General features: G+C 51.5%; 14 non-coding genes across 14 annotated transcripts; all 14 read right to left on the bottom strand.

The window, feature by feature from the left end:
- Positions 1-837: 837 nt before the first annotated feature.
- Positions 838-909, bottom strand: trnam-cau (transfer RNA methionine (anticodon CAU)). Its single transcript has one exon. It is a non-coding gene; the product is annotated as a tRNA-Met (tRNA).
- Positions 910-2142: 1233 nt separating this feature from the next.
- Positions 2143-2214, bottom strand: trnam-cau (transfer RNA methionine (anticodon CAU)). The gene has a single exon. It is a non-coding gene; the product is annotated as a tRNA-Met (tRNA).
- A 1233-nt stretch (positions 2215-3447) lies between these two features.
- On the bottom strand, positions 3448-3519 carry trnam-cau (transfer RNA methionine (anticodon CAU)). The gene has a single exon. It is a non-coding gene; the product is annotated as a tRNA-Met (tRNA).
- A 1233-nt stretch (positions 3520-4752) lies between these two features.
- Positions 4753-4824, bottom strand: trnam-cau (transfer RNA methionine (anticodon CAU)). The gene has a single exon. It is a non-coding gene; the product is annotated as a tRNA-Met (tRNA).
- Positions 4825-6057: 1233 nt separating this feature from the next.
- Positions 6058-6129, bottom strand: trnam-cau (transfer RNA methionine (anticodon CAU)). The gene has a single exon. It is a non-coding gene; the product is annotated as a tRNA-Met (tRNA).
- Positions 6130-7362: 1233 nt separating this feature from the next.
- trnam-cau (transfer RNA methionine (anticodon CAU)) lies at positions 7363-7434 on the bottom strand. The gene has a single exon. It is a non-coding gene; the product is annotated as a tRNA-Met (tRNA).
- A 1233-nt stretch (positions 7435-8667) lies between these two features.
- On the bottom strand, positions 8668-8739 carry trnam-cau (transfer RNA methionine (anticodon CAU)). The gene has a single exon. It is a non-coding gene; the product is annotated as a tRNA-Met (tRNA).
- Positions 8740-9972: 1233 nt separating this feature from the next.
- Positions 9973-10044, bottom strand: trnam-cau (transfer RNA methionine (anticodon CAU)). The gene has a single exon. It is a non-coding gene; the product is annotated as a tRNA-Met (tRNA).
- Positions 10045-15192: 5148 nt separating this feature from the next.
- Positions 15193-15264, bottom strand: trnam-cau (transfer RNA methionine (anticodon CAU)). Its single transcript has one exon. It is a non-coding gene; the product is annotated as a tRNA-Met (tRNA).
- Positions 15265-16497: 1233 nt separating this feature from the next.
- On the bottom strand, positions 16498-16569 carry trnam-cau (transfer RNA methionine (anticodon CAU)). Its single transcript has one exon. It is a non-coding gene; the product is annotated as a tRNA-Met (tRNA).
- A 1233-nt stretch (positions 16570-17802) lies between these two features.
- trnam-cau (transfer RNA methionine (anticodon CAU)) lies at positions 17803-17874 on the bottom strand. Its single transcript has one exon. It is a non-coding gene; the product is annotated as a tRNA-Met (tRNA).
- A 1233-nt stretch (positions 17875-19107) lies between these two features.
- On the bottom strand, positions 19108-19179 carry trnam-cau (transfer RNA methionine (anticodon CAU)). The gene has a single exon. It is a non-coding gene; the product is annotated as a tRNA-Met (tRNA).
- A 1232-nt stretch (positions 19180-20411) lies between these two features.
- On the bottom strand, positions 20412-20483 carry trnam-cau (transfer RNA methionine (anticodon CAU)). The gene has a single exon. It is a non-coding gene; the product is annotated as a tRNA-Met (tRNA).
- A 1232-nt stretch (positions 20484-21715) lies between these two features.
- On the bottom strand, positions 21716-21787 carry trnam-cau (transfer RNA methionine (anticodon CAU)). Its single transcript has one exon. It is a non-coding gene; the product is annotated as a tRNA-Met (tRNA).
- Between the last annotated feature and the right edge of the window lie 2325 nt (positions 21788-24112).

Here is a 24112-nt window from a genome sequence, read left to right as displayed (position 1 = left end):
AGGGCGCTCTTTGGCAAGAGATTCCCAGGTGTCGGTGGGGATGTTGCACTTTATCAAGGAGGCTTTGAGGATGTGCTTGAAACGTTCCCTCTGCCCACCTGCGGCTCACTTGCCGTCTAGGATTCCTAGTAGAGCGCTTGTTTTGGGAGTCTTGTGTCGAGAATGCGGACAATGTGGCCCGCCCAATGGAGCTGGTCGAGTGTGGTCAGTGCTTCGATGCTGGGGATGTTGGCTTGATCGAGAGCACTGACGTTGAAGCGTCTATCCTCCCAGGGGATTTGCAGGATGTTGTGGTATTTCTCCAGCGATTTGAGGTGATTGCTGTATATGGTCCATGTCTCTGAGCCACCCAGGAGGCCGGATATCACTACAGCCCTGTATACCATGAGCTTGGTGCCAGATTTGAAGGCCTGATCTTGGAACACTGTCTTCCTCCGGCGGCCGAAGGCCCAACAGCCTGTATCCTGCAATATTTACAGGACATCCTCTCTCGTCAACACTAACATTGTCCTTAACCAACACTGCCACCCCAACTGCTACCATTCATGTACACCCGATATCCAGCTATATTTACGGCCCACGCCTGCCCTTTGAGCCAGATCCCAGTTATTGCCACAGCATCATATTCCGATTTGCTTGCAGATCAGCAAAACTTATTTAGTAAAAGAAGAGGAAACAATAAGACTTTTAATATCAAGCTCATATTTTATGAGTGTGCTCTATCAGCCAAAGCTCCTCAAATTAATTGAAAGAGAATGATTTTAGAGATGCATCCTTGTCAAGGCTGGGATTAGTTGCAGTGCAAGTGTTGGCTGCAACCACATTAAAAGTTGCCTTTAGCAGAGGATGGTTTCGATCCATCGACCTCTGGGTTATGGGCCCAGCACGCTTCCGCTGCGCCACTCTGCTGCTGGTGTTGGAACTGATGAATTGCACCTCCTTGTGCTTGGACATGGCTGGCTGCGGTTGCGTGTGATTGACAGCTGCTCTAGTGAGCGGATTGGGCCGCGGGGTCACGTGGTGGATGGGCGTGATTAACCACTGCTCCAGTCATCACCAGAGGCAGCCCCTCGAAATCGAGGAAGACTTGCTTCCACTCTAAAAGTGAGTTCTCAGGTGGCTGTTCAGTCCAATACAGGAATTACAGTCTCTGTCACACCTGGGGCAGACAGTGGTTAAAGGAAAGGGTGGGTGGGGAGTCTGGTTTGCCGCACGCTCCTTCCGCTGCCTGCGCTTGTTTTCTGCATGTTCTCGGCGGCGAGACTCGAGGTGCTCAGCGCCCTCCCGGATGCTCTTCCTCCACTTAGGGCGCTCTTTGGCAAGAGATTCCCAGGTGTCGGTGGGGATGTTGCACTTTATCAAGGAGGCTTTGAGGATGTCCTTGAAACGTTCCCTCTGCCCACCTGCGGCTCACTTGCCGTCTAGGATTCCTAGTAGAGCGCTTGTTTTGGGAGTCTTGTGTCGAGAATGCGGACAATGTGGCCCGCCCAATGGAGCTGGTCGAGTGTGGTCAGTGCTTCGATGCTGGGGATGTTGGCTTGATCGAGAGCACTGACGTTGAAGCGTCTATCCTCCCAGGGGATTTGCAGGATGTTGTGGTATTTCTCCAGCGATTTGAGGTGATTGCTGTATATGGTCCATGTCTCTGAGCCACCCAGGAGGCCGGATATCACTACAGCCCTGTATACCATGAGCTTGGTGCCAGATTTGAAGGCCTGATCTTGGAACACTGTCTTCCTCCGGCGGCCGAAGGCCCAACAGCCTGTATCCTGCAATATTTACAGGACATCCTCTCTCGTCAACACTAACATTGTCCTTAACCAATACTGCCACCTCAACTGCTACCATTCATGTACACCCGATATCCAGCTATATTTACGGCCCACGCCTGCCCTTTGAGCCAGATCCCAGTTATTGCCACAGCATCATATTCCGATTTGCTTGCAGATCAGCAAAACTTATTTAGTAAAAGAAGAGGAAACAATAAGACTTTTAATATCAAGCTCATATTTTATGAGTGTGCTCTATCAGCCAAAGCTCCTCAAATTAATTGAAAGAGAATGATTTTAGAGATGCATCCTTGTCAAGGCTGGGATTAGTTGCAGTGCAAGTGTTGGCTGCAACCACATTAAAAGTTGCCTTTAGCAGAGGATGGTTTCGATCCATCGACCTCTGGGTTATGGGCCCAGCACGCTTCCGCTGCGCCACTCTGCTGCTGGTGTTGGAACTGATGAATTGCACCTCCTTGTGCTTGGACATGGCTGGCTGCGGTTGCGTGTGATTGACAGCTGCTCTAGTGAGCGGATTGGGCCGCGGGGTCACGTGGTGGATGGGAGTGATTAACCACTGCTCCAGTCATCACCAGAGGCAGCCCCTCGAAATCGAGGAAGACTTGCTTCCACTCGAAAAGTGAGTTCTCAGGTGGCTGTTCAGTCCAATACAGGAATTACAGTCTCTGTCACAGCTGGGGCAGACAGTGGTTAAAGGAAAGGGTGGGTGGGGAGTCTGGTTTGCCGCACGCTCCTTCCGCTGCCTGCGCTTGTTTTCTGCATGTTCTCGGCGGCGAGACTCGAGGTGCTCAGCGCCCTCCCGGATGCTCTTCCTCCACTTAGGGCGCTCTTTGGCAAGAGATTCCCAGGTGTCGGTGGGGATGTTGCACTTTATCAAGGAGGCTTTGAGGATGTCCTTGAAACGTTTCCTCTGCCCACCTGCGGCTCACTTGCCGTGTAGGATTCCTAGTAGAGCGCTTGTTTTGGGAGTCTTGTGTCGAGAATGCGGACAATGTGGCCCGCCCAATGGAGCTGGTCGAGTGTGGTCAGTGCTTCGATGCTGGGGATGTTGGCTTGATCGAGAGCACTGACGTTGAAGCGTCTATCCTCCCAGGGGATTTGCAGGATGTTGTGGTATTTCTCCAGCGATTTGAGGTGATTGCTGTATATGGTCCATGTCTCTGAGCCACCCAGGAGGCCGGATATCACTACAGCCCTGTATACCATGAGCTTGGTGCCAGATTTGAAGGCCTGATCTTGGAACACTGTCTTCCTCCGGCGGCCGAAGGCCCAACAGCCTGTATCCTGCAATATTTACAGGACATCCTCTCTCGTCAACACTAACATTGTCCTTAACCAATACTGCCACCTCAACTGCTACCATTCATGTACACCCGATATCCAGCTATATTTACGGCCCACGCCTGCCCTTTGAGCCAGATCCCAGTTATTGCCACAGCATCATATTCCGATTTGCTTGCAGATCAGCAAAACTTATTTAGTAAAAGAAGAGGAAACAATAAGACTTTTAATATCAAGCTCATATTTTATGAGTGTGCTCTATCAGCCAAAGCTCCTCAAATTAATTGAAAGAGAATGATTTTAGAGATGCATCCTTGTCAAGGCTGGGATTAGTTGCAGTGCAAGTGTTGGCTGCAACCACATTAAAAGTTGCCTTTAGCAGAGGATGGTTTCGATCCATCGACCTCTGGGTTATGGGCCCAGCACGCTTCCGCTGCGCCACTCTGCTGCTGGTGTTGGAATTAATGAATTGCACCACCTTGTGCTTGGACATGGCTGGCTGCGGTTGCGTGTGATTGACAGCTGCTCTAGTGAGCGGATTGGGCCGCGGGGTCACGTGGTGGATGGGAGTGATTAACCACTGCTCCAGTCATCACCAGAGGCAGCCCCTCGAAATCGAGGAAGACTTGCTTCCACTCGAAAAGTGAGTTCTCAGGTGGCTGTTCAGTCCAATACTGGAATTACAGTCTCTGTCACAGCTGGGGCAGACAGTGGTTAAAGGAAAGGGTGGGTGGGGAGTCTGGTTTGCCGCACGCTCCTTCCGCTGCCTGCGCTTGTTTTCTGCATGTTCTCGGCGGCGAGACTCGAGGTGCTCAGCGCCCTCCCGGATGCTCTTCCTCCACTTAGGGCGCTCTTTGGCAAGAGATTCCCAGGTGTCGGTGGGGATGTTGCACTTTATCAAGGAGGCTTTGAGGATGTCCTTGAAACGTTCCCTCTGCCCACCTGCGGCTCACTTGCCGTGTAGGATTCCTAGTAGAGCGCTTGTTTTGGGAGTCTTGTGTCGAGAATGCGGACAATGTGGCCCGCCCAATGGAGCTGGTCGAGTGTGGTCAGTGCTTCGATGCTGGGGATGTTGGCTTGATCGAGAGCACTGACGTTGAAGCGTCTATCCTCCCAGGGGATTTGCAGGATGTTGTGGTATTTCTCCAGCGATTTGAGGTGATTGCTGTATATGGTCCATGTCTCTGAGCCACCCAGGAGGCCGGATATCACTACAGCCCTGTATACCATGAGCTTGGTGCCAGATTTGAAGGCCTGATCTTGGAACACTGTCTTCCTCCGGCGGCCGAAGGCCCAACAGCCTGTATCCTGCAATATTTACAGGACATCCTCTCTCGTCAACACTAACATTGTCCTTAACCAATACTGCCACCTCAACTGCTACCATTCATGTACACCCGATATCCAGCTATATTTACGGCCCACGCCTGCCCTTTGAGCCAGATCCCAGTTATTGCCACAGCATCATATTCCGATTTGCTTGCAGATCAGCAAAACTTATTTAGTAAAAGAAGAGGAAACAATAAGACTTTTAATATCAAGCTCATATTTTATGAGTGTGCTCTATCAGCCAAAGCTCCTCAAATTAATTGAAAGAGAATGATTTTAGAGATGCATCCTTGTCAAGGCTGGGATTAGTTGCAGTGCAAGTGTTGGCTGCAACCACATTAAAAGTTGCCTTTAGCAGAGGATGGTTTCGATCCATCGACCTCTGGGTTATGGGCCCAGCACGCTTCCGCTGCGCCACTCTGCTGCTAGTGGTGGAAATAATGAATTGCACCTCCTTGTGCTGGGACATGGCTGGCTGCGGTTGCGTGTGATTGACAGCTGCTCTAGTGAGCGGATTGGGCCGCGGGGTCACGTGGTGGATGGGCGTGATTAACCACTGCTCCAGTCATCACCAGAGGCAGCCCCTCGAAATCGAGGAAGACTTGCTTCCACTCTAAAAGTGAGTTCTCAGGTGGCTGTTCAGTCCAATACAGGAATTACAGTCTCTGTCACAGCTGGGGCAGACAGTGGTTAAAGGAAAGGGTGGGTGGGGAGTCTGGTTTGCCGCACGCTCCTTCCGCTGCCTGCGCTTGTTTTCTGCATGTTCTCGGCGGCGAGACTCGAGGTGCTCAGCGCCCTCCCGGATGCTCTTCCTCCACTTAGGGCGCTCTTTGGCAAGAGATTCCCAGGTGTCGGTGGGGATGTTGCACTTTATCAAGGAGGCTTTGAGGATGTCCTTGAAACGTTCCCTCTGCCCACCTGCGGCTCACTTGCCGTCTAGGATTCCTAGTAGAGCGCTTGTTTTGGGAGTCTTGTGTCGAGAATGCGGACAATGTGGCCCGCCCAATGGAGCTGGTCGAGTGTGGTCAGTGCTTCGATGCTGGGGATGTTGGCTTGATCGAGAGCACTGACGTTGAAGCGTCTATCCTCCCAGGGGATTTGCAGGATGTTGTGGTATTTCTCCAGCGATTTGAGGTGATTGCTGTATATGGTCCATGTCTCTGAGCCACCCAGGAGGCCGGATATCACTACAGCCCTGTATACCATGAGCTTGGTGCCAGATTTGAAGGCCTGATCTTGGAACACTGTCTTCCTCCGGCGTCCGAAGGCCCAACAGCCTGTATCCTGCAATATTTACAGGACATCCTCTCTCGTCAACACTAACATTGTCCTTAACCAATACTGCCACCCCAACTGCTACCATTCATGTACACCCGATATCCAGCTATATTTACGGCCCACGCCTGCCCTTTGAGCCAGATCCCAGTTATTGCCACAGCATCATATTCCGATTTGCTTGCAGATCAGCAAAACTTATTTAGTAAAAGAAGAGGAAACAATAAGACTTTTAATATCAAGCTCATATTTTATGAGTGTGCTCTATCAGCCAAAGCTCCTCAAATTAATTGAAAGAGAATGATTTTAGAGATGCATCCTTGTCAAGGCTGGGATTAGTTGCAGTGCAAGTGTTGGCTGCAACCACATTAAAAGTTGCCTTTAGCAGAGGATGGTTTCGATCCATCGACCTCTGGGTTATGGGCCCAGCACGCTTCCGCTGCGCCACTCTGCTGCTGGTGTTGGAACTGATGAATTGCACCTCCTTGTGCTTGGACATGGCTGGCTGCGGTTGCGTGTGATTGACAGCTGCTCTAGTGAGCGGATTGGGCCGCGGGGTCACGTGGTGGATGGGAGTGATTAACCACTGCTCCAGTCATCACCAGAGGCAGCCCCTCGAAATCGAGGAAGACTTGCTTCCACTCGAAAAGTGAGTTCTCAGGTGGCTGTTCAGTCCAATACTGGAATTACAGTCTCTGTCACAGCTGGGGCAGACAGTGGTTAAAGGAAAGGGTGGGTGGGGAGTCTGGTTTGCCGCACGCTCCTTCCGCTGCCTGCGCTTGTTTTCTGCATGTTCTCGGCGGCGAGACTCGAGGTGCTCAGCGCCCTCCCGGATGCTCTTCCTCCACTTAGGGCGCTCTTTGGCAAGAGATTCCCAGGTGTCGGTGGGGATGTTGCACTTTATCAAGGAGGCTTTGAGGATGTCCTTGAAACGTTCCCTCTGCCCACCTGCGGCTCACTTGCCGTGTAGGATTCCTAGTAGAGCGCTTGTTTTGGGAGTCTTGTGTCGAGAATGCGGACAATGTGCCCCGCCCAATGGAGCTGGTCGAGTGTGGTCAGTGCTTCGATGCTGGGGATGTTGGCTTGATCGAGAGCACTGACGTTGAAGCGTCTATCCTCCCAGGGGATTTGCAGGATGTTGTGGTATTTCTCCAGCGATTTGAGGTGATTGCTGTATATGGTCCATGTCTCTGAGCCACCCAGGAGGCCGGATATCACTACAGCCCTGTATACCATGAGCTTGGTGCCAGATTTGAAGGCCTGATCTTGGAACACTGTCTTCCTCCGGCGGCCGAAGGCCCAACAGCCTGTATCCTGCAATATTTACAGGACATCCTCTCTCGTCAACACTAACATTGTCCTTAACCAATACTGCCACCCCAACTGCTACCATTCATGTACACCCGATATCCAGCTATATTTACGGCCCACGCCTGCCCTTTGAGCCAGATCCCAGTTATTGCCACAGCATCATATTCCGATTTGCTTGCAGATCAGCAAAACTTATTTAGTAAAAGAAGAGGAAACAATAAGACTTTTAATATCAAGCTCATATTTTATGAGTGTGCTCTATCAGCCAAAGCTCCTCAAATTAATTGAAAGAGAATGATTTTAGAGATGCATCCTTGTCAAGGCTGGGATTAGTTGCAGTGCAAGTGTTGGCTGCAACCACATTAAAAGTTGCCTTTAGCAGAGGATGGTTTCGATCCATCGACCTCTGGGTTATGGGCCCAGCACGCTTCCGCTGCGCCACTCTGCTGCTGGTGTTGGAACTGATGAATTGCACCTCCTTGTGCTTGGACATGGCTGGCTGCGGTTGCGTGTGATTGACAGCTGCTCTAGTGAGCGGATTGGGCCGCGGGGTCACGTGGTCGATGGGAGTGATTAACCACTGCTCCAGTCATCACCAGAGGCAGCCCCTCGAAATCGAGGAAGACTTGCTTCCACTCGAAAAGTGAGTTCTCAGGTGGCTGTTCAGTCCAATACTGGAATTACAGTCTCTGTCACAGCTGGGGCAGACAGTGGTTAAAGGAAAGGGTGGGTGGGGAGTCTGGTTTGCCGCACGCTCCTTCCGCTGCCTGCGCTTGTTTTCTGCATGTTCTCGGCGGCGAGACTCGAGGTGCTCAGCGCCCTCCCGGATGCTCTTCCTCCACTTAGGGCGCTCTTTGGCAAGAGATTCCCAGGTGTCGGTGGGGATGTTGCACTTTATCAAGGAGGCTTTGAGGATGTCCTTGAAACGTTCCCTCTGCCCACCTGCGGCTCACTTGCCGTGTAGGATTCCTAGTAGAGCGCTTGTTTTGGGAGTCTTGTGTCGAGAATGCGGACAATGTGGCCCGCCCAATGGAGCTGGTCGAGTGTGGTCAGTGCTTCGATGCTGGGGATGTTGGCTTGATCGAGAGCACTGACGTTGAAGCGTCTATCCTCCCAGGGGATTTGCAGGATGTTGTGGTATTTCTCCAGCGATTTGAGGTGATTGCTGTATATGGTCCATGTCTCTGAGCCACCCAGGAGGCCGGATATCACTACAGCCCTGTATACCATGAGCTTGGTGCCAGATTTGAAGGCCTGATCTTGGAACACTGTCTTCCTCCGGCGGCCGAAGGCCCAACAGCCTGTATCCTGCAATATTTACAGGACATCCTCTCTCGTCAACACTAACATTGTCCTTAACCAATACTGCCACCTCAACTGCTACCATTCATGTACACCCGATATCCAGCTATATTTACGGCCCACGCCTGCCCTTTGAGCCAGATCCCAGTTATTGCCACAGCATCATATTCCGATTTGCTTGCAGATCAGCAAAACTTATTTAGTAAAAGAAGAGGAAACAATAAGACTTTTAATATCAAGCTCATATTTTATGAGTGTGCTCTATCAGCCAAAGCTCCTCAAATTAATTGAAAGAGAATGATTTTAGAGATGCATCCTTGTCAAGGCTGGGATTAGTTGCAGTGCAAGTGTTGGCTGCAACCACATTAAAAGTTGCCTTTAGCAGAGGATGGTTTCGATCCATCGACCTCTGGGTTATGGGCCCAGCACGCTTCCGCTGCGCCACTCTGCTGCTAGTGGTGGAAATAATGAATTGCACCTCCTTGTGCTGGGACATGGCTGGCTGCGGTTGCGTGTGATTGACAGCTGCTCTAGTGAGCGGATTGGGCCGCGGGGTCACGTGGTGGATGGGCGTGATTAACCACTGCTCCAGTCATCACCAGAGGCAGCCCCTCGAAATCGAGGAAGACTTGCTTCCACTCTAAAAGTGAGTTCTCAGGTGGCTGTTCAGTCCAATACAGGAATTACAGTCTCTGTCACAGCTGGGGCAGACAGTGGTTAAAGGAAAGGGTGGGTGGGGAGTCTGGTTTGCCGCACGCTCCTTCCGCTGCCTGCGCTTGTTTTCTGCATGTTCTCGGCGGCGAGACTCGAGGTGCTCAGCGCCCTCCCGGATGCTCTTCCTCCACTTAGGGCGCTCTTTGGCAAGAGATTCCCAGGTGTCGGTGGGGATGTTGCACTTTATCAAGGAGGCTTTGAGGATGTCCTTGAAACGTTCCCTCTGCCCACCTGCGGCTCACTTGCCGTCTAGGATTCCTAGTAGAGCGCTTGTTTTGGGAGTCTTGTGTCGAGAATGCGGACAATGTGGCCCGCCCAATGGAGCTGGTCGAGTGTGGTCAGTGCTTCGATGCTGGGGATGTTGGCTTGATCGAGAGCACTGACGTTGAAGCGTCTATCCTCCCAGGGGATTTGCAGGATGTTGTGGTATTTCTCCAGCGATTTGAGGTGATTGCTGTATATGGTCCATGTCTCTGAGCCACCCAGGAGGCCGGATATCACTACAGCCCTGTATACCATGAGCTTGGTGCCAGATTTGAAGGCCTGATCTTGGAACACTGTCTTCCTCCGGCGGCCGAAGGCCCAACAGCCTGTATCCTGCAATATTTACAGGACATCCTCTCTCGTCAACACTAACATTGTCCTTAACCAATACTGCCACCCCAACTGCTACCATTCATGTACACCCGATATTCAGCTATATTTACGGCCCACGCCTGCCCTTTGAGCCAGATCCCAGTTATTGCCACAGCATCATATTCCGATTTGCTTGCAGATCAGCAAAACTTATTTAGTAAAAGAAGAGGAAACAATAAGACTTTTAATATCAAGCTCATATTTTATGAGTGTGCTCTATCAGCCAAAGCTCCTCAAATTAATTGAAAGAGAATGATTTTAGAGATGCATCCTTGTCAAGGCTGGGATTAGTTGCAGTGCAAGTGTTGGCTGCAACCACATTAAAAGTTGCCTTTAGCAGAGGATGGTTTCGATCCATCGACCTCTGGGTTATGGGCCCAGCACGCTTCCGCTGCGCCACTCTGCTGCTGGTGTTGGAACTGATGAATTGCACCTCCTTGTGCTTGGACATGGCTGGCTGCGGTTGCGTGTGATTGACAGCTGCTCTAGTGAGCGGATTGGGCCGCGGGGTCACGTGGTGGATGGGAGTGATTAACCACTGCTCCAGTCATCACCAGAGGCAGCCCCTCGAAATCGAGGAAGACTTGCTTCCACTCGAAAAGTGAGTTCTCAGGTGGCTGTTCAGTCCAATACAGGAATTACAGTCTCTGTCACAGCTGGGGCAGACAGTGGTTAAAGGAAAGGGTGGGTGGGGAGTCTGGTTTGCCGCACGCTCCTTCCGCTGCCTGCGCTTGTTTTCTGCATGTTCTCGGCGGCGAGACTCGAGGTGCTCAGCGCCCTCCCGGATGCTCTTCCTCCACTTAGGGCGCTCTTTGGCAAGAGATTCCCAGGTGTCGGTGGGGATGTTGCACTTTATCAAGGAGGCTTTGAGGATGTCCTTGAAACGTTCCCTCTGCCCACCTGCGGCTCACTTGCCGTGTAGGATTCCTAGTAGAGCGCTTGTTTTGGGAGTCTTGTGTCGAGAATGCGGACAATGTGCCCCGCCCAATGGAGCTGGTCGAGTGTGGTCAGTGCTTCGATGCTGGGGATGTTGGCTTGATCGAGAGCACTGACGTTGAAGCGTCTATCCTCCCAGGGGATTTGCAGGATGTTGTGGTATTTCTCCAGCGATTTGAGGTGATTGCTGTATATGGTCCATGTCTCTGAGCCACCCAGGAGGCCGGATATCACTACAGCCCTGTATACCATGAGCTTGGTGCCAGATTTGAAGGCCTGATCTTGGAACACTGTCTTCCTCCGGCGGCCGAAGGCCCAACAGCCTGTATCCTGCAATATTTACAGGACATCCTCTCTCGTCAACACTAACATTGTCCTTAACCAATACTGCCACCCCAACTGCTACCATTCATGTACACCCGATATCCAGCTATATTTACGGCCCACGCCTGCCCTTTGAGCCAGATCCCAGTTATTGCCACAGCATCATATTCCGATTTGCTTGCAGATCAGCAAAACTTATTTAGTAAAAGAAGAGGAAACAATAAGACTTTTAATATCAAGCTCATATTTTAAGAGTGTGCTCTATCAGCCAAAGCTCCTCAAATTAATTGAAAGAGAATGATTTTAGAGATGCATCCTTGTCAAGGCTGGGATTAGTTGCAGTGCAAGTGTTGGCTGCAACCACATTAAAAGTTGCCTTTAGCAAAGGATGGTTTCGATCCATCGACCTCTGGGTTATGGGCCCAGCACGCTTCCGCTGCGCCACTCTGCTGCTGGTGTTGGAACTGATGAATTGCACCTCCTTGTGCTTGGACATGGCTGGCTGCGGTTGCGTGTGATTGACAGCTGCTCTAGTGAGCGGATTGGGCCGCGGGGTCACGTGGTGGATGGGCGTGATTAACCACTGCTCCAGTCATCACCAGAGGCAGCCCCTCGAAATCGAGGAAGACTTGCTTCCACTCTAAAAGTGAGTTCTCAGGTGGCTGTTCAGTCCAATACAGGAATTACAGTCTCTGTCACAGCTGGGGCAGACAGTGGTTAAAGGAAAGGGTGGGTGGGGAGTCTGGTTTGCCGCACGCTCCTTCCGCTGCCTGCGCTTGTTTTCTGCATGTTCTCGGCGGCGAGACTCGAGGTGCTCAGCGCCCTTCCGGATGCTCTTCCTCCACTTAGGGCGCTCTTTGGCAAGAGATTCCCAGGTGTCGGTGGGGATGTTGCACTTTATCAAGGAGGCTTTGAGGATGTCCTTGAAACGTTTCCTCTGCCCACCTGCGGCTCACTTGCCGTGTAGGATTCCTAGTAGAGCGCTTGTTTTGGGAGTCTTGTGTCGAGAATGCGGACAATGTGGCCCGCCCAATGGAGCTGGTCGAGTGTGGTCAGTGCTTCGATGCTGGGGATGTTGGCTTGATCGAGAGCACTGACGTTGAAGCGTCTATCCTCCCAGGGGATTTGCAGGATGTTGTGGTATTTCTCCAGCGATTTGAGGTGATTGCTGTATATGGTCCATGTCTCTGAGCCACCCAGGAGGCCGGATATCACTACAGCCCTGTATACCATGAGCTTGGTGCCAGATTTGAAGGCCTGATCTTGGAACACTGTCTTCCTCCGGCGGCCGAAGGCCCAACAGCCTGTATCCTGCAATATTTACAGGACATCCTCTCTCGTCAACACTAACATTGTCCTTAACCAATACTGCCACCTCAACTGCTACCATTCATGTACACCCGATATCCAGCTATATTTACGGCCCACGCCTGCCCTTTGAGCCAGATCCCAGTTATTGCCACAGCATCATATTCCGATTTGCTTGCAGATCAGCAAAACTTATTTAGTAAAAGAAGAGGAAACAATAAGACTTTTAATATCAAGCTCATATTTTATGAGTGTGCTCTATCAGCCAAAGCTCCTCAAATTAATTGAAAGAGAATGATTTTAGAGATGCATCCTTGTCAAGGCTGGGATTAGTTGCAGTGCAAGTGTTGGCTGCAACCACATTAAAAGTTGCCTTTAGCAGAGGATGGTTTCGATCCATCGACCTCTGGGTTATGGGCCCCCCACGCTTCCGCTGCGCCACTCTGCTGCTGGTGTTGGAACTGATGAATTGCACCTCCTTGTGCTTGGACATGGCTGGCTGCGGTTGCGTGTGATTGACAGCTGCTCTAGTGAGCGGATTGGGCCGCGGGGTCACGTGGTGGATGGGCGTGATTAACCACTGCTCCAGTCATCACCAGAGGCAGCCCCTCGAAATCGAGGAAGACTTGCTTCCACTCTAAAAGTGAGTTCTCAGGTGGCTGTTCAGTCCAATACAGGAATTACAGTCTCTGTCACAGCTGGGGCAGACAGTGGTTAAAGGAAAGGGTGGGTGGGGAGTCTGGTTTGCCGCACGCTCCTTCCGCTGCCTGCGCTTGTTTTCTGCATGTTCTCGGCGGCGAGACTCGAGGTGCTCAGCGCCCTCCCGGATGCTCTTCCTCCACTTAGGGCGCTCTTTGGCAAGAGATTCCCAGGTGTCGGTGGGGATGTTGCACTTTATCAAGGAGGCTTTGAGGATGTGCTTGAAACGTTCCCTCTGCCCACCTGCGGCTCACTTGCCGTCTAGGATTCCTAGTAGAGCGCTTGTTTTGGGAGTCTTGTGTCGAGAATGCGGACAATGTGGCCCGCCCAATGGAGCTGGTCGAGTGTGGTCAGTGCTTCGATGCTGGGGATGTTGGCTTGATCGAGAGCACTGACGTTGAAGCGTCTATCCTCCCAGGGGATTTGCAGGATGTTGTGGTATTTCTCCAGCGATTTGAGGTGATTGCTGTATATGGTCCATGTCTCTGAGCCACCCAGGAGGCCGGATATCACTACAGCCCTGTATACCATGAGCTTGGTGCCAGATTTGAAGGCCTGATCTTGGAACACTGTCTTCCTCCGGCGGCCGAAGGCCCAACAGCCTGTATCCTGCAATATTTACAGGACATCCTCTCTCGTCAACACTAACATTGTCCTTAACCAACACTGCCACCCCAACTGCTACCATTCATGTACACCCGATATCCAGCTATATTTACGGCCCACGCCTGCCCTTTGAGCCAGATCCCAGTTATTGCCACAGCATCATATTCCGATTTGCTTGCAGATCAGCAAAACTTATTTAGTAAAAGAAGAGGAAACAATAAGACTTTTAATATCAAGCTCATATTTTATGAGTGTGCTCTATCAGCCAAAGCTCCTCAAATTAATTGAAAGAGAATGATTTTAGAGATGCATCCTTGTCAAGGCTGGGATTAGTTGCAGTGCAAGTGTTGGCTGCAACCACATTAAAAGTTGCCTTTAGCAGAGGATGGTTTCGATCCATCGACCTCTGGGTTATGGGCCCCCCACGCTTCCGCTGCGCCACTCTGCTGCTGGTGTTGGAACTGATGAATTGCACCTCCTTGTGCTTGGACATGGCTGGCTGCGGTTGCGTGTGATTGACAGCTGCTCTAGTGAGCGGATTGGGCCGCGGGGTCACGTGGTGGATGGGCGTGATTAACCACTGCTCCAGTCATCACCAGAGGCAGCCCCTCGAAATCGAGGAAGACTTGCTTCCACTCTAAAAGTGAGTTCTCAGGTGGCTGTTCAGTCCAATACAGGAATTACAGTCTCTGTCACAGCTGGGGCAGACAGTGGTTAAAGGAAAGGGTGGGTGGGGAGTCTGGTTTGCCGCACGCTCCTTCCGCTGCCTGCGCTTGTTTTCTGCATGTTCTCGGCGGCGAGACTCGAGGTGCTCAGCGCCCTCCCGGATGCTCTTCCTCCACTTAGGGCGCTCTTTGGCAAGAGATTCCCAGGTGTCGGTGGGGATGTTGCACTTTATCAAGGAGGCTTTGAGGATGTGCTTGAAACGTTCCCTCTGCCCACCTGCGGCTCACTTGCCGTCTAGGATTCCTAGTAGAGCGCTTGTTTTGGGAGTCTTGTGTCGAGAATGCGGACAATGTGGCCCGCCCAATGGAGCTGGTCGAGTGTGGTCAGTGCTTCGATGCTGGGGATGTTGGCTTGATCGAGAGCACTGACGTTGAAGCGTCTATCCTCCCAGGGGATTTGCAGGATGTTGTGGTATTTCTCCAGCGATTTGAGGTGATTGCTGTATATGGTCCATGTCTCTGAGCCACCCAGGAGGCCGGATATCACTACAGCCCTGTATACCATGAGCTTGGTGCCAGATTTGAAGGCCTGATCTTGGAACACTGTCTTCCTCCGGCGGCCGAAGGCCCAACAGCCTGTATCCTGCAATATTTACAGGACATCCTCTCTCGTCAACACTAACATTGTCCTTAACCAACACTGCCACCCCAACTGCTACCATTCATGTACACCCGATATCCAGCTATATTTACGGCCCACGCCTGCCCTTTGAGCCAGATCCCAGTTATTGCCACAGCATCATATTCCGATTTGCTTGCAGATCAGCAAAACTTATTTAGTAAAAGAAGAGGAAACAATAAGACTTTTAATATCAAGCTCATATTTTATGAGTGTGCTCTATCAGCCAAAGCTCCTCAAATTAATTGAAAGAGAATGATTTTAGAGATGCATCCTTGTCAAGGCTGGGATTAGTTGCAGTGCAAGTGTTGGCTGCAACCACATTAAAAGTTGCCTTTAGCAGAGGATGGTTTCGATCCATCGACCTCTGGGTTATGGGCCCAGCACGCTTCCGCTGCGCCACTCTGCTGCTGGTGTTGGAACTGATGAATTGCACCTCCTTGTGCTTGGACATGGCTGGCTGCGGTTGCGTGTGATTGACAGCTGCTCTAGTGAGCGGATTGGGCCGCGGGGTCACGTGGTGGATGGGCGTGATTAACCACTGCTCCAGTCATCACCAGAGGCAGCCCCTCGAAATCGAGGAAGACTTGCTTCCACTCTAAAAGTGAGTTCTCAGGTGGCTGTTCAGTCCAATACAGGAATTACAGTCTCTGTCACAGCTGGGGCAGACAGTGGTTAAAGGAAAGGGTGGGTGGGGAGTCTGGTTTGCCGCACGCTCCTTCCGCTGCCTGCGCTTGTTTTCTGCATGTTCTCGGCGGCGAGACTCGAGGTGCTCAGCGCCCTCCCGGATGCTCTTCCTCCACTTAGGGCGCTCTTTGGCAAGAGATTCCCAGGTGTCGGTGGGGATGTTGCACTTTATCAAGGAGGCTTTGAGGATGTCCTTGAAACGTTTCCTCTGCCCACCTGCGGCTCACTTGCCGTGTAGGATTCCTAGTAGAGCGCTTGTTTTGGGAGTCTTGTGTCGAGAATGCGGACAATGTGGCCCGCCCAATGGAGCTGGTCGAGTGTGGTCAGTGCTTCGATGCTGGGGATGTTGGCTTGATCGAGAGCACTGACGTTGAAGCGTCTATCCTCCCAGGGGATTTGCAGGATGTTGTGGTATTTCTCCAGCGATTTGAGGTGATTGCTGTATATGGTCCATGTCTCTGAGCCACCCAGGAGGCCGGATATCACTACAGCCCTGTATACCATGAGCTTGGTGCCAGATTTGAAGGCCTGATCTTGGAACACTGTCTTCCTCCGGCGGCCGAAGGCCCAACAGCCTGTATCCTGCAATATTTACAGGACATCCTCTCTCGTCAACACTAACATTGTCCTTAACCAATACTGCCACCTCAACTGCTACCATTCATGTACACCCGATATCCAGCTATATTTACGGCCCACGCCTGCCCTTTGAGCCAGATCCCAGTTATTGCCACAGCATCATATTCCGATTTGCTTGCAGATCAGCAAAACTTATTTAGTAAAAGAAGAGGAAACAATAAGACTTTTAATATCAAGCTCATATTTTATGAGTGTGCTCTATCAGCCAAAGCTCCTCAAATTAATTGAAAGAGAATGATTTTAGAGATGCATCCTTGTCAAGGCTGGGATTAGTTGCAGTGCAAGTGTTGGCTGCAACCACATTAAAAGTTGCCTTTAGCAGAGGATGGTTTCGATCCATCGACCTCTGGGTTATGGGCCCAGCACGCTTCCGCTGCGCCACTCTGCTGCTGGTGTTGGAATTAATGAATTGCACCACCTTGTGCTTGGACATGGCTGGCTGCGGTTGCGTGTGATTGACAGCTGCTCTAGTGAGCGGATTGGGCCGCGGGGTCACGTGGTGGATGGGAGTGATTAACCACTGCTCCAGTCATCACCAGAGGCAGCCCCTCGAAATCGAGGAAGACTTGCTTCCACTCGAAAAGTGAGTTCTCAGGTGGCTGTTCAGTCCAATACTGGAATTACAGTCTCTGTCACAGCTGGGGCAGACAGTGGTTAAAGGAAAGGGTGGGTGGGGAGTCTGGTTTGCCGCACGCTCCTTCCGCTGCCTGCGCTTGTTTTCTGCATGTTCTCGGCGGCGAGACTCGAGGTGCTCAGCGCCCTCCCGGATGCTCTTCCTCCACTTAGGGCGCTCTTTGGCAAGAGATTCCCAGGTGTCGGTGGGGATGTTGCACTTTATCAAGGAGGCTTTGAGGATGTCCTTGAAACGTTCCCTCTGCCCACCTGCGGCTCACTTGCCGTGTAGGATTCCTAGTAGAGCGCTTGTTTTGGGAGTCTTGTGTCGAGAATGCAGACAATGTGGCCCGCCCAATGGAGCTGGTCGAGTGTGGTCAGTGCTTCGATGCTGGGGATGTTGGCTTGATCGAGAGCACTGACGTTGAAGCGTCTATCCTCCCAGGGGATTTGCAGGATGTTGTGGTATTTCTCCAGCGATTTGAGGTGATTGCTGTATATGGTCCATGTCTCTGAGCCACCCAGGAGGCCGGATATCACTACAGCCCTGTATACCATGAGCTTGGTGCCAGATTTGAAGGCCTGATCTTGGAACACTGTCTTCCTCCGGCGGCCGAAGGCCCAACAGCCTGTATCCTGCAATATTTACAGGACATCCTCTCTCGTCAACACTAACATTGTCCTTAACCAATACTGCCACCTCAACTGCTACCATTCATGTACACCCGATATCCAGCTATATTTACGGCCCACGCCTGCCCTTTGAGCCAGATCCCAGTTATTGCCACAGCATCATATTCCGATTTGCTTGCAGATCAGCAAAACTTATTTAGTAAAAGAAGAGGAAACAATAAGACTTTTAATATCAAGCTCATATTTTATGAGTGTGCTCTATCAGCCAAAGCTCCTCAAATTAATTGAAAGAGAATGATTTTAGAGATGCATCCTTGTCAAGGCTGGGATTAGTTGCAGTGCAAGTGTTGGCTGCAACCACATTAAAAGTTGCCTTTAGCAGAGGATGGTTTCGATCCATCGACCTCTGGGTTATGGGCCCAGCACGCTTCCGCTGCGCCACTCTGCTGCTGGTGTTGGAATTAATGAATTGCACCACCTTGTGCTTGGACATGGCTGGCTGCGGTTGCGTGTGATTGACAGCTGCTCTAGTGAGCGGATTGGGCCGCGGGGTCACGTGGTGGATGGGAGTGATTAACCACTGCTCCAGTCATCACCAGAGGCAGCCCCTCGAAATCGAGGAAGACTTGCTTCCACTCGAAAAGTGAGTTCTCAGGTGGCTGTTCAGTCCAATACTGGAATTACAGTCTCTGTCACAGCTGGGGCAGACAGTGGTTAAAGGAAAGGGTGGGTGGGGAGTCTGGTTTGCCGCACGCTCCTTCCGCTGCCTGCGCTTGTTTTCTGCATGTTCTCGGCGGCGAGACTCGAGGTGCTCAGCGCCCTCCCGGATGCTCTTCCTCCACTTAGGGCGCTCTTTGGCAAGAGATTCCCAGGTGTCGGTGGGGATGTTGCACTTTATCAAGGAGGCTTTGAGGATGTCCTTGAAACGTTCCCTCTGCCCACCTGCGGCTCACTTGCCGTCTAGGATTCCTAGTAGAGCGCTTGTTTTGGGAGTCTTGTGTCGAGAATGCGGACAATGTGGCCCGCCCAATGGAGCTGGTCGAGTGTGGTCAGTGCTTCGATGCTGGGGATGTTGGCTTGATCGAGAGCACTGACGTTGAAGCGTCTATCCTCCCAGGGGATTTGCAGGATGTTGTGGTATTTCTCCAGCGATTTGAGGTGATTGCTGTATATGGTCCATGTCTCTGAGCCACCCAGGAGGCCGGATATCACTACAGCCCTGTATACCATGAGCTTGGTGCCAGATTTGAAGGCCTGATCTTGGAACACTGTCTTCCTCCGGCGGCCGAAGGCCCAACAGCCTGTATCCTGCAATATTTACAGGACATCCTCTCTCGTCAACACTAACATTGTCCTTAACCAATACTGCCACCTCAACTGCTACCATTCATGTACACCCGATATCCAGCTATATTTACGGCCCACGCCTGCCCTTTGAGCCAGATCCCAGTTATTGCCACAGCATCATATTCCGATTTGCTTGCAGATCAGCAAAACTTATTTAGTAAAAGAAGAGGAAACAATAAGACTTTTAATATCAAGCTCATATTTTATGAGTGTGCTCTATCAGCCAAAGCTCCTCAAATTAATTGAAAGAGAATGATTTTAGAGATGCATCCTTGTCAAGGCTGGGATTAGTTGCAGTGCAAGTGTTGGCTGCAACCACATTAAAAGTTGCCTTTAGCAGAGGATGGTTTCGATCCATCGACCTCTGGGTTATGGGCCCAGCACGCTTCCGCTGCGCCACTCTGCTGCTGGTGTTGGAATTAATGAATTGCACCACCTTGTGCTTGGACATGGCTGGCTGCGGTTGCGTGTGATTGACAGCTGCTCTAGTGAGCGGATTGGGCCGCGGGGTCACGTGGTGGATGGGAGTGATTAACCACTGCTCCAGTCATCACCAGAGGCAGCCCCTCGAAATCGAGGAAGACTTGCTTCCACTCGAAAAGTGAGTTCTCAGGTGGCTGTTCAGTCCAATACTGGAATTACAGTCTCTGTCACAGCTGGGGCAGACAGTGGTTAAAGGAAAGGGTGGGTGGGGAGTCTGGTTTGCCGCACGCTCCTTCCGCTGCCTGCGCTTGTTTTCTGCATGTTCTCGGCGGCGAGACTCGAGGTGCTCAGCGCCCTCCCGGATGCTCTTCCTCCACTTAGGGCGCTCTTTGGCAAGAGATTCCCAGGTGTCGGTGGGGATGTTGCACTTTATCAAGGAGGCTTTGAGGATGTCCTTGAAACGTTCCCTCTGCCCACCTGCGGCTCACTTGCCGTCTAGGATTCCTAGTAGAGCGCTTGTTTTGGGAGTCTTGTGTCGAGAATGCGGACAATGTGGCCCGCCCAATGGAGCTGGTCGAGTGTGGTCAGTGCTTCGATGCTGGGGATGTTGGCTTGATCGAGAGCACTGACGTTGAAGCGTCTATCCTCCCAGGGGATTTGCAGGATGTTGTGGTATTTCTCCAGCGATTTGAGGTGATTGCTGTATATGGTCCATGTCTCTGAGCCACCCAGGAGGCCGGATATCACTACAGCCCTGTATACCATGAGCTTGGTGCCAGATTTGAAGGCCTGATCTTGGAACACTGTCTTCCTCCGGCGGCCGAAGGCCCAACAGCCTGTATCCTGCAATATTTACAGGACATCCTCTCTCGTCAACACTAACATTGTCCTTAACCAACACTGCCACCCCAACTGCTACCATTCATGTACACCCGATATCCAGCTATATTTACGGCCCACGCCTGCCCTTTGAGCCAGATCCCAATAATTGCCACAGCATCATATTCCGATTTGCTTGCAGATCAGCAAACTTATTTAGTAAAAGAAGAGGAAACAATAAGACTTTTAATATCAAGCTCATATTTTATGAGTGTGCTCTATCAGCCAAAGCTCCTCAAATTAATTGAAAGAGAATGATTTTAGAGATGCATCCTTGTCAAGGCTGGGATTAGTTGCAGTGCAAGTGTTGGCTGCAACCACATTAAAAGTTGCCTTTAGCAGAGGATGGTTTCGATCCATCGACCTCTGGGTTATGGGCCCAGCACGCTTCCGCTGCGCCACTCTGCTGCTGGTGCTGGAAATAATGAATTGCACCTCCTTGTGCTGGGACATGGCTGGCTGCGGTTGCGTGTGATTGACAGCTGCTCTAGTGAGCGGATTGGGCCGCGGGGTCACGTGGTGGATGGGCGTGATTAACCACTGCTCCAGTCATCACCAGAGGCAGTCCCTCGAAATCGAGGAAGACTTGCTTCCACTCTAAATGTGAGTTCTCAGGTGGCTGTTCAGTCCAATACAGGAATTACAGTCTCTGTCACAGCTGGGGCAGACAGTGGTTGAAGGAAAGGGTGGGTGGGAAGTCTGGTTTGCCGCACGCTCCTTCCGCTGCTTGCGCTTGTTTTCTGCATGTTCTCGGCGGCGAGACTCGAGGTGCTCAGCGCCCTCCCGGATGCTCTTCCTCCACTTAGGGCGCTCTTTGGCAAGAGATTCCCAGGTGTCGGTGGGGATGTTGCACTTTATCAAGGAGGCTTTGAGGATGTCCTTGAAACGTTCCCTCTTCCCACCTGCGGCTCACTTGCCGTGTAGGATTCCTAGTAGAGCGCTTGTTTTTGGAGTCTTGTGTTAAGAATGCGGACAATGTGGCCCGCCCAATGGAGTTGGTCGAGTGTGGTCAGTGCTTCGATGCTGGGGATGTTGGCTTGATCGAGAGCACTGACGTTGAAGCGTCTATCCTCCCAGGGGATTTGCAGGATGTTGTGGTATTTCTCCAGTGATTTGAGGTGATTGCTGTATATGGTCCATGTCTCTGAGCCACCCAGGAGGCCGGATATCACTACAGCCCTGTATACCATGAGCTTGGTGCCAGATTTGAAGGCCTGATCTTGGAACACTGTCTTCCTCCGGCGGCCGAAGGCCCAACAGCCTGTATCCTGCAATATTTACAGGACATCCTCTCTCGTCAACACTAACATTGTCCTCAACCAATACTGCCACCCCAACTGCTACCATTCATGTACACCCGATATCCAGCTATATTTACGGCCCACGCCTGCCCTTTGAGCCAGATCCCAATAATTGCCACAGCATCATATTCCGATTTGCTTGCAGATAAGCAAACTTATTTAGTAAAAGAAGAGGAAACAATAAGACTTTTAATATCAAGCTCATATTTTATGAGTGTGCTCTATCAGCCAAAGCTCCTCAAATTAATTGAAAGAGAATGATTTGAGAGATGCATCCTTGTCAAGGCTGGGATTAGTTGCAGTGCAAGTGTTGGCTGCAACCACATTAAAAGTTGCCTTTAGCAGAGGATGGTTTCGATCCATCGACCTCTGGGTTATGGGCCCAGCACGCTTCCGCTGCGCCACTCTGCTGCTGGTGTTGGAACTGATGAATTGCACCTCCTTGTGCTTGGACATGGCTGGCTGCGGTTGCGTGTGATTGACAGCTGCTCTAGTGAGCGGATTGGGCCGCGGGGTCACGTGGTGGATGGGCGTGATTAACCACTGCTCCAGTCATCACCAGAGGCAGCCCCTCGAAATCGAGGAAGACTTGCTTCCACTCTAAAAGTGAGTTCTCAGGTGGCTGTTCAGTCCAATACAGGAATTACAGGCTCTGTCACAGCTGGGGCATACAGTGGTTAAAGGAAAGGGTGGGTGGGGAGTCTGGTTTGCCGCACGCTCCTTCCGCTGCCTGCGCTTGTTTTCTGCATGTTCTCGGCGGCGAGACTCGAGGTGCTCAGCGCCCTCCCGGATGCTCTTCCTCCACTTAGGGCGCTCTTTGGCAAGAGATTCCCAGGTGTCGGTGGGGATGTTGCACTTTATCAAGGAGGCTTTGAGGATGTCCTTGAAACGTTCCCTCTGCCCACCTGCGGCTCACTTGCCGTCTAGGATTCCTAGTAGAGCGCTTGTTTTGGGAGTCTTGTGTCGAGAATGCGGACAATGTGGCCCGCCCAATGGAGCTGGTCGAGTGTGGTCAGTGCTTCGATGCTGGGGATGTTGGCTTGATCGAGAGCACTGACGTTGAAGCGTCTATCCTCCCAGGGGATTTGCAGGATGTTGTGGTATTTCTCCAGCGATTTGAGGTGATTGCTGTATATGGTCCATGTCTCTGAGCCACCCAGGAGGCCGGATATCACTACAGCCCTGTATACCATGAGCTTGGTGCCAGATTTGAAGGCCTGATCTTGGAACACTGTCTACCTCCGGCGGCCGAAGGCCCAACAGCCTGTATCCTGCAATATTTACAGGACATCCTCTCTCGTCAACACTAACATTGTCCTTAACCAATACTGCCACCCCAACTGCTACCATTCATGTACACCCGATATCCAGCTATATTTACGGCCCACGCCTGCCCTTTGAGCCAGATCCCAGTTATTGCCACAGCATCATATTCCGATTTGCTTGCAGATCAGCAAACTTATTTAGTAAAAGAAGAGGAAACAATAAGACTTTTAATATCAAGCTCATATTTTATGAGTGTGCTCTGTCAGCCAAAGCTCCTCAAATTAATTGAAAGAGAATGATTTGAGAGATGCATCCTTGTCAAGGCTGGGATTAGTTGCAGTGCAAGTGTTGGCTGCAACCACATTAAAAGTTGCCTTTAGCAGAGGATGGTTTCGATCCATCAACCTCTGGGTTATGGGCCCAGCACGCTTCCGCTGCGCCACTCTGCTGCTGGTGTTGGAACTGATGAATTGCACCTCCTTGTGCTTGGACATGGCTGGCTGCGGTTGCGTGTGATTGACAGCTGCTCTAGTGAGCGGATTGGGCCGCGGGGTCACGTGGTGGATGGGCGTGATTAACCACTGCTCCAGTCATCACCAGAGGCAGCCCCTCGAAATCGAGGAAGACTTGCTTCCACTCTAAATGTGAGTTCTCAGGTGGCTGTTCAGTCCAATACTGGAATTACAGTCTCTGTCACAGCTGGGGCAGACAGTGGTTGAAGGAAAGGGTGGGTGGGAAGTCTGGTTTGCCGCACGCTCCTTCCGCTGCTTGCGCTTGTTTTCTGCATGTTCTCGGCGGCGAGACTCGAGGTGCTCAGCGCCCTCCCGGATGCTCTTCCTCCACTTAGGGCGCTCTTTGGCAAGAGATTCCCAGGTGTCGGTGGGGATGTTGCACTTTATCAAGGAGGCTTTGAGGATGTCCTTGAAACGTTCCCTCTGCCCACCTGCGGCTCACTTGCCGTGTAGGATTCCTAGTAGAGCGCTTGTTTTGGGAGTCTTGTGTCGAGAATGCGGACAATGTGGCCCGCCCAATGGAGCTGGTCGAGTGTGGTCAGTGCTTCGATGCTGGGGATGTTGGCTTGATCGAGAGCACTGACGTTGAAGCGTCTATCCTCCCAGGGGATTTGCAGGATGTTGTGGTATTTCTCCAGCGATTTGAGGTGATTGCTGTATATGGTCCATGTCTCTGAGCCACCCAGGAGGCCGGATATCACTACAGCCCTGTATACCATGAGCTTGGTGCCAGATTTGAAGGCCTGATCTTGGAACACTGTCTACCTCCGGCGGCCGAAGGCCCAACAGCCTGTATCCTGCAATATTTACAGGACATCCTCTCTCGTCAACACTAACATTGTCCTTAACCAATACTGCCACCTCAACTGCTACCATTCATGTACACCCGATATCCAGCTATATTTACGGCCCACGCCTGCCCTTTGAGCCAGATCCCAGTTATTGCCACAGCATCATA

This window comes from Pristiophorus japonicus, chromosome 7 (genome assembly GCF_044704955.1).
Source record: "Pristiophorus japonicus isolate sPriJap1 chromosome 7, sPriJap1.hap1, whole genome shotgun sequence".
Taxonomy (NCBI): Eukaryota; Metazoa; Chordata; class Chondrichthyes; family Pristiophoridae; genus Pristiophorus; species Pristiophorus japonicus.
This window is presented reverse-complemented; position numbering and strand designations above follow the sequence as displayed.